The sequence below is a fragment of the Zea mays genome, chromosome 6, assembly GCF_902167145.1.
Source record: "Zea mays cultivar B73 chromosome 6, Zm-B73-REFERENCE-NAM-5.0, whole genome shotgun sequence".
NCBI lineage: Eukaryota > Viridiplantae > Streptophyta > Magnoliopsida > Poales > Poaceae > Zea > Zea mays.
In genome coordinates this window covers 47,370,081-47,378,075 of record NC_050101.1, presented here as the reverse complement: position 1 = coordinate 47,378,075, position 7,995 = coordinate 47,370,081, and positions in this window count along the sequence as shown.

Here is a 7,995-nt window from a genome sequence, read left to right as displayed (position 1 = left end):
TATCTAGCACCTGTCTTGATCTCCTTCCAAAAAGAAACCATAGACTGAGTGGTGGGGCCACCAGCATAGCATGAGTACATAATGAGAGCAGATCATAACCACCAGCATTATAACTGATTTTTAAAAGTAAGTTGTCACACCCGGATTTAAGGGACAAAGCCAGGTGCATCTCATACATGCGCCAAAGAATAGGAGGCATGCAACACGTTAATTTCCTTTGGCCGTTACGCCCTCCATATAGCCGCCCGAGGTCGGTCATGGGTGGCTCCAACGGGTCCCGCGACGTGCACCAGGACCGAGCTCGTCCACACAGCGCGGCGAAGAAAGGGGGAAAAAGGATAGAGCTGACGTAAGGGCCCACGCGCTAGTGAAGAGATGAGGGCGAGCACGGGAGAGCACCGACCGGCTGACGAGAGGGCCCCACCTGGCGGCGCCATGTCTCAGCGGTCCGCACGGCGCGAGTGAGTTGGGCCAGCGAGGCATATTTCGGCCCATACACACTTAACCCTCCCATTTTCCTTTTTATTTTCCTTTTTCGGAATTTATTTTCCTCTTTTAGAATTCAAATTTGAATTTGAATTCAGTTATGACATTCATCCTTGATCAAAAATGTATTAATTCAAATATTAATGAAAGGTAAGTATATTCTTATTTATATATTTATTTTATCTCATTTGCATTGTATTTTCCTTCTTTTCTCTTTATTCCCTTTTCTCCATTCAAATCAAATTCAAATTCAAACTCCCATTTTTGGACTTCAAATTCCCAAGTGTCAAGGTTAACACTAATGTGAATATAACATCTACTGTTTACAATACTATTATTTACTCTTTTCCTTGTCATTTATTTACCAAAGGAATAAATGGTTCCATAAATTGTTTTCTTTCTCATTTTCTATTTTATATTTTCATTTATACTTTGAGTCCCAAGTTTAAATTATGACTCTTTATTAAAATGTATCCCAACATATTCATAGGTATAAAATACCTATAGTGCATCATTTAATGAAATGAACAATCATTTAGTTGAATTGTAAACCTTTATATTACTTCTTTTCTAAAATAATTCTTGGTTTTCCAAATTCAGTTCTAAATTTTTAATTCTCAAGCATAATTTGAGATATCTGAATTTACTATTTTATCTCTTCATATATTTATTTTATTATTAAATTTTTTTCTTATACAGATTTTGGGCCTTGCAAATCCTACCCCCTTAACAGAAATCTCGTCCTCGAGATTTGTAAGAAAAGAGTGCATACTCATATTGTCTCAACACATGTGCACAAACAAAAATCTCAGCATGATGCACAATTTATCAGCAGCACATGGGGTCGATTAGACCTTATTATTCCTCTTAAAACAGTATCATAGCAACTACTAATTAAAGTAACATTTAACTAAAATAGTAATATATATATATATATGTAGCTTGGTGGAGTCGGTGGTGGTGGTGGAGGTAGTGGGCGTTGTTGATGGTGTCTTTCCAACTGTGCTCGCCTTATTTCTCGACGTATCTCCAACCGGTCCGGAAGTATTTCCTCGCGTTCTTGTCTTATCTTATTTTGAAATTCGGTAACCATGTTTGCCATTTGTTGTATTACCATCATTTGGGTGGCAACCACTTGATCGATTCCAACCGGTGGAGGATCTAGAGGATTCATTTCTGTTTGCTGTTGTCTAATAATCTTTCCTTCCTGGTATTGACCATGACAAGTAGAAGCATATGGTAGGATAGCTTTGCAATGAAAAGTATTTGGTAAGCAGAATGAATAAGTTAGTAATTGTTTATGATCTGAAGATTCTTTAGCAGGGCTTAATCTGTTTTATGTCCAGATTGGGGTAACCAGTCGTATAAGGTGAATATCCAAAGGTAGGGTAGAATTTGTAGATGAGATAGTCTACATGATGTAGGTTAAAAGTTTGTTTGATGTTAGGTGGGGACAGATAATTAATCAATTCATCATGACTCTATTGGTTGAGTTAGCTCATAGTTGAGTTGGTCTAATGCACTAATTTTAGGTTTAAGTGCATGAGGGGAGAACAAAGTTTATAGGAGCAGGATCTAGTTTATTTCACTAGTGTTAACTTGTTAAGTGACCCACATTAGATTGAGTAAGCTCTAGATTAGTACAAATTGAGGGTGTTATGTCAAATTTCAGTTGGGTGACTTTGTCTTAGGCAGGGCTTGGAAAAACAATGATGTATATCATTGATAATATGTAGGTCAAACTTGTAGATTAGAATTTTTTTATAGACAGATTAGGTAATTTATCAAGAATGTGTAGGTCGTTGGTATATGGCTGAGTTGGCCGAGTTGATCGAAGTCACCAATTTAGGCTTGAATGAATTAGGAATATGGCCTTATCCTTCGTATCAGCATTAAGTAATTCACATTAGATGAGATCATATTAATTTAGATAGGTCTACTTCCTTCTACCGGTATCACTAATCTGTTTAGGTAGACCACATTGGATTAGATCACACTAGATTCCATAATCCTATTTAAGAATATCATTTAGTTGAGCATATCCAACTGACTTTATCTTTATGAAACTCTAGTATATATATATATATATTTTATCTAAGTGGAACTTCCAATTAGTATATATTTTTTATACCTAAAATTTTCATGCCATTAGCAGGTGTGGCATAGAAAACAAGGGTACATCATGTTTTAGCTATTGTGAGTGTAGAGAAGATTTGGGGTAAAAGAAAGTTAGGTAAGGAAAACTTTTATTTCGGGTGGTGGATCTTGATTCATCCGAATATCTGTTTCTACTTCTATCTTTCATTGTCGAGGTTAACCTTCTTCTTGAGTCTGATTTAGGGACCATAGGTTGTGGTGTTAGATGCCATTAACCGAGTTGGGATAATAATTGCGGGTACATGGGGTAGGTAGGTTAAACAGAGTTTTGCTTTCTTGGATAAATGGATTGGGCATCCTATAACATAGTCTAGGTCATGATTTCATGGACGAGTTGATCTAAGACACCAATTTAGATTTAAAACTCATTTATCGGAATGGTCTAATCTATGTCACCAGTATTAAATAACTTGTTTAAGTAACTTTCTTTAGATTAGATCATGTCAGATTAGGTAGGGTCTAGATTAGATTGGATATAACTAGATTAGATCCTAGTTTAAGTTAGATAAATCTACTAGGGTAGAATATATATTATTAGGATATGTTAGAATCTTTTGGGATAGGATGGACTATATGGTGTAGGTAGATCAGAATCTCTGTCAGGTTAAAACAGAGGGGTTATGCAACTATCTGATGGTTAAGGTAGTCGCATATGGTTAGGTAGTTGTATGTGGTCTAGTTAATCCAGAGCACCAATTTAGGTTGAAACATGCTTATAGAAGTAGGGTCCAATCTATTTTCCCAGTATTATTTATCATGTTTGTCCATTAGATTAGATCTGATCAGATTAGATGGGGTCAGAATTAAATTGGTGTAATCAGATTAGACTAGATAAGATCTACTTAATTTATTTTGAAATATATCATGTTTGTTACACTATTATGAGATAAGCAAAGTGGTTGGGATAAGTATGCTTGTTAGGTCAAGATGAGTCTCATTTATTTCATCATTATTATTCTTCTTGTTAAGCAACTTACATTAGATTAGCTCAACTTGAGGTTAGCCTTCGTTAGGTTAGATTAATCTATTACATTAGATCAGATCTAGGTTAGATTGGTATTACTAGTTGAGCCTAGATCAGATGTACTTAATTTGGTTTAGATCATGACCATGGTGGGATAAGTCAGGTGGTTTGGATAATATGAATCCTTCAAGGTAAGATGAATCTATTAAGATAAGAGAGAATCTTTTAAGATAAGATGGAATCTGTTAAGATAAAATGGATTTATTAAAATATATTCTAGTGGGGATATTCTTAGTTGATCTTGTTCATCTTATAAACATATCTAGTTTAATAGATCCATTTTTAATAGGGAATATTCTGTGTCGTCTATTTTATAAATATTTTCTCTTATGTCTAAGTGTATATGTAGATGCAATTGTGGACATTACTCCACAACCCATCATACTCAATCAAAGATCCAAATCAGACAAGTATCATAAGAACAAACACTCAAGCATATAGATATCTATAAAAATAGTTTTGTTTTTGTTCCTAAGAGTAGGTCTCCTATTCCTAAAGATTACTTTAGGCACAGGATTTCAAAGTGTGAAATCCACATTTGTCTTTAGAAAGAAAAGGTAAGAATAATCAGAGTAAAGCGGAAATGGATGAGAAAAGATTAAGATAAGTTTAGAAAAGAATCAGAGTAACAAAGGTAAGGTTAATTAGAGTAGACCAATAGAAGATGAGACATGATCAAGAAAAGTATAGAAAGAATCAAAGTAAAGTAAGTAGGTAATGGTTGTCCAGTTCTATCTAGGTTTTGTCCTACAGTCAACATTCCTATGATACCACTTCTGTCACACCCGGATTTAAGGGACAAAGTCGGATGCATCTCATACATGCGCCAAAGAAGACAACATATATAATAATAGAGAGTATAGAGATAAATGTTACAATATAATCAGAATATTTATTACATAGCGGAAGTCTTACAAAATAAAAGATAAATATAGATCGAACTAAAGTCCATCCTTGGCGACATAAAGTCAACTGGAAGACGCCACCTCGTTGTGTGACTCCTCTTGAACCACCTGTTCTTCTCCTGTGGGGGGTGTGAGACAGCAAGGGTGAGCTCACATATGATCATAGCTCAATAAGTTGTGGGGAATAATGTGGCATGAACTCACCAAAGGTTAGAGTTCATGTGATGTGTAAGGCTGGTCGACAATAGGGGTTAAAGCTGAGCCTTGCTTTTAATAAGTTGGTCAAATTTTATTAGCAGTTACTAAATGTAAGTGAATACAAACCATAATAAATAATAGAACAAAATTAATAAATAATCCCATGCAAATGCAAATGCAAATGACAAATTGAATTTAAGTTACATAAATTAATCATGTGAGAGTCCTTAGCTGCTCTTGACCGTGAGCTCGGCTAGTATACCAGTTTTACACTCTGCAGAGGTTGTACCCTGTACCCACAAGTCATGTTACCCATCTGCCAAGGGATCACGACTCCCATACACCTCTACCAAGGAAGCAAGACAGGGCAACACTACGAGGCCTTTACAAAATTCCACTAGCTTCCAAAAACCCGCTACAGTTTATGGGAGGAGCACTTGCAAGAATCCCTCGTCTGACCGCCATCGCAACAAAATCAACCCGAGAATCTCCCTGCATGCAACTCCCCTACTGCCCTTGCCCCTTTCGGGTAAGGTAGTCTTCCACTAGCTTTCCTAATTTGTCAGCCAAGGGCGTCCCATTCCACCCTTGTGGTGGCACGTGTTTCTCAAGTTAAGCTCCATGTTCCAATGATCTTGACATGAACATAAATAAGATAACAAAAAATTGGAACATGGATATAATGAAATATTAACCCAAAACCATGTGAAGCAATAGCAAAACTACCCATGTGATTCAGGGATAACAAGGTAAAGAGATAAACAGTCTAGGGTGACCTATCGGGTCCCATCAAAATTGAGCCTATGCATGGTAAATTATTATAAAGAACATTATTGGGTAAACAAAAGTGATCAAGGGCACAACTTGCTTGGCACTTGAGATTCTAATTACCAGAATGATTCTTCAGATCCTCGTGACCTCACTGCTAGTCGTATCAATACAAACAAACATGGTATAGACAAAATTAACATGACACCAAACATAAGATCAAACTGCATAATAATGATCTACGCGAAGCTACGAGATCGTGGGATCGAGAACTACTAAGATCGGAGTTACGGTTAAGGAGTTATGATTGTATAGAGGATTTATGTGATTAAAATGTTAAACTATATTAAAAATTGGTTAATATAAATCATATAAGAGGTTATTCTTTAAATAATTATCTCAGCGTTAATCTAAGTTATAAATTGACCATAGATCATATTTTAGTAGATTATGATGAGCACATTAACAAGACTAACTAACATTAGTGAAATAAAGATCTAATCATAAAATAATGAGACATGGTATAATAAATGTTGTTATTGCATAGTAAATACTTGTACGAAACTAACGCAACTGGAACGAGTCAATTCGGAATTAAAACGGAGAGTTATGACGAAGGTTTTATGTATATTTATTAAGAGATCATATTTATTATTGTTTTCATGCCAAAACTGAGGCAATAGGTGATAAACAACATTATTACAAAATTATAGAAATTGGATTGGACCAATTTCGAGTTCATATGAATTTTCTTTGAATTAATCAAGTTTCTGGAATTATTTTAACACTAAAAATCATTTTCTAATTGAATTTCTGAATTTTCCTATGATTCTAGACTGCGCAACAATTACTAAAAAGCTCGAGGTTTAATTTGCAAAAGTCTGTCAGACACAGACTTCCACCTTGTTTCTAGAATTCATTTTCCTCCTTGTTTCTAGAATTCAAATTTGAATTTGAATTCGGTTATGACATTCATCCTTGATAAAAAAATGTATTAATTCAAATATTAATGAAAGGTAAGTATATTCTTATTTATATATTTATTTTATCTCATTTGCATTGTATTTTCCTTCTTTTCTCTTTATTCTCTTTTCTCCATTCAAATCAAATTCAAATTCAAACTCTCATTTTTGGACTTCAAATTCCCAAGTGTCAAGGTTAACACTAATGTGATTATAACATCTACTGTTTACAATATTATTATTTACTCTTTTCCTTGTCATTTATTTACCAAAGGAATAAATGGTTCCATAAATTGTTTTCTTTCTCATTTTCTATTTTATATTTTCGTTTATACTTTGAGTCCCAAGTTTAAATTATGACTCTTTATTAAATGTATCCCCACATATTCATAGGTATAAAATACCTATAGTGCATCATTTAATGAAATGAATAATCATTTAGTTGAATTGTAAACCTTTCTATTACTTCTTTTCTAAAATAATTCTTGGTTTTCCAAATTCAGTTCTAAATTTTCTATTCTCAAGCATAATTTGAGATATCTGAATTTACTATTTTATCTCTTCATATATTTATTTTATTATTAATTTTTTTTCTTATACATATTTTGGGCCTTACATAAGTGTTACTCTGAAAGTTTCTCCTTTTCAGGGTCGTAAATGATTGGAATATTTTTGGTTATATACCATTTGTTTGCGTGTATTATAGTTTTGTTGTATTGTTTGAATCTAACATGATTTTCCTACTTTTGTGGTTTGAATCTAACATGATTTTCCTACTTTTGTTGTATTGTTTATTTTTTTAGAAAAACACAGTAAAAATATGGGCCTCCAGTTTATAAGCACTCGGCATGTAGGCTAGCGAGATAGTATATAGATTAAACAACAGTCGATAAATGATATTAGGAAGAAGCTTGTGTAGCATCAGTGGCCCTATGGGCATGCTGTTCACAAATACATCAGTGGCCTTGTCAGTTTTATTTTGACCCCCTCAAGGCCTTGCAACCATTTCCCAAGCCACAATATCCAAGAGATGGCAGTGTCACTCCAAGAAGCAGCTGTTCATAGTATGTGATTTAGGAATTCTATGAATTATATCTATGTATGGCTACACAAGTTCTATGCTGACAATTTGTAACATGTGTATGCTTGTATTTGAACCTGAAACTTGTGTAGGCTAGTGTGAGATATGTTTATGGTATTTTTGGTAACCTAAAATCTATTTTCTATGCTGTGTATGTTGCTTTTGGAAACCCGAAACCTGTTGTGTATGTTGTGTATACTACTTTGTAGAAACCTGGAATTTGTTTTGTATACAACAACTTCTATGCTGGTACGAGATTGAAACCATAGAAGTTGTTTTGTATGCTGCTTGCATGCCCAAGGTCCCACAAAGCTTTTATGGTTCAGGCCAAAGAATCTGTTGTTTTGTATGGCACATGGTTCCACAAGGTTACCAAAGAAGTTGTTGTTTTGTATGTTTAACCTGAACTTGTGT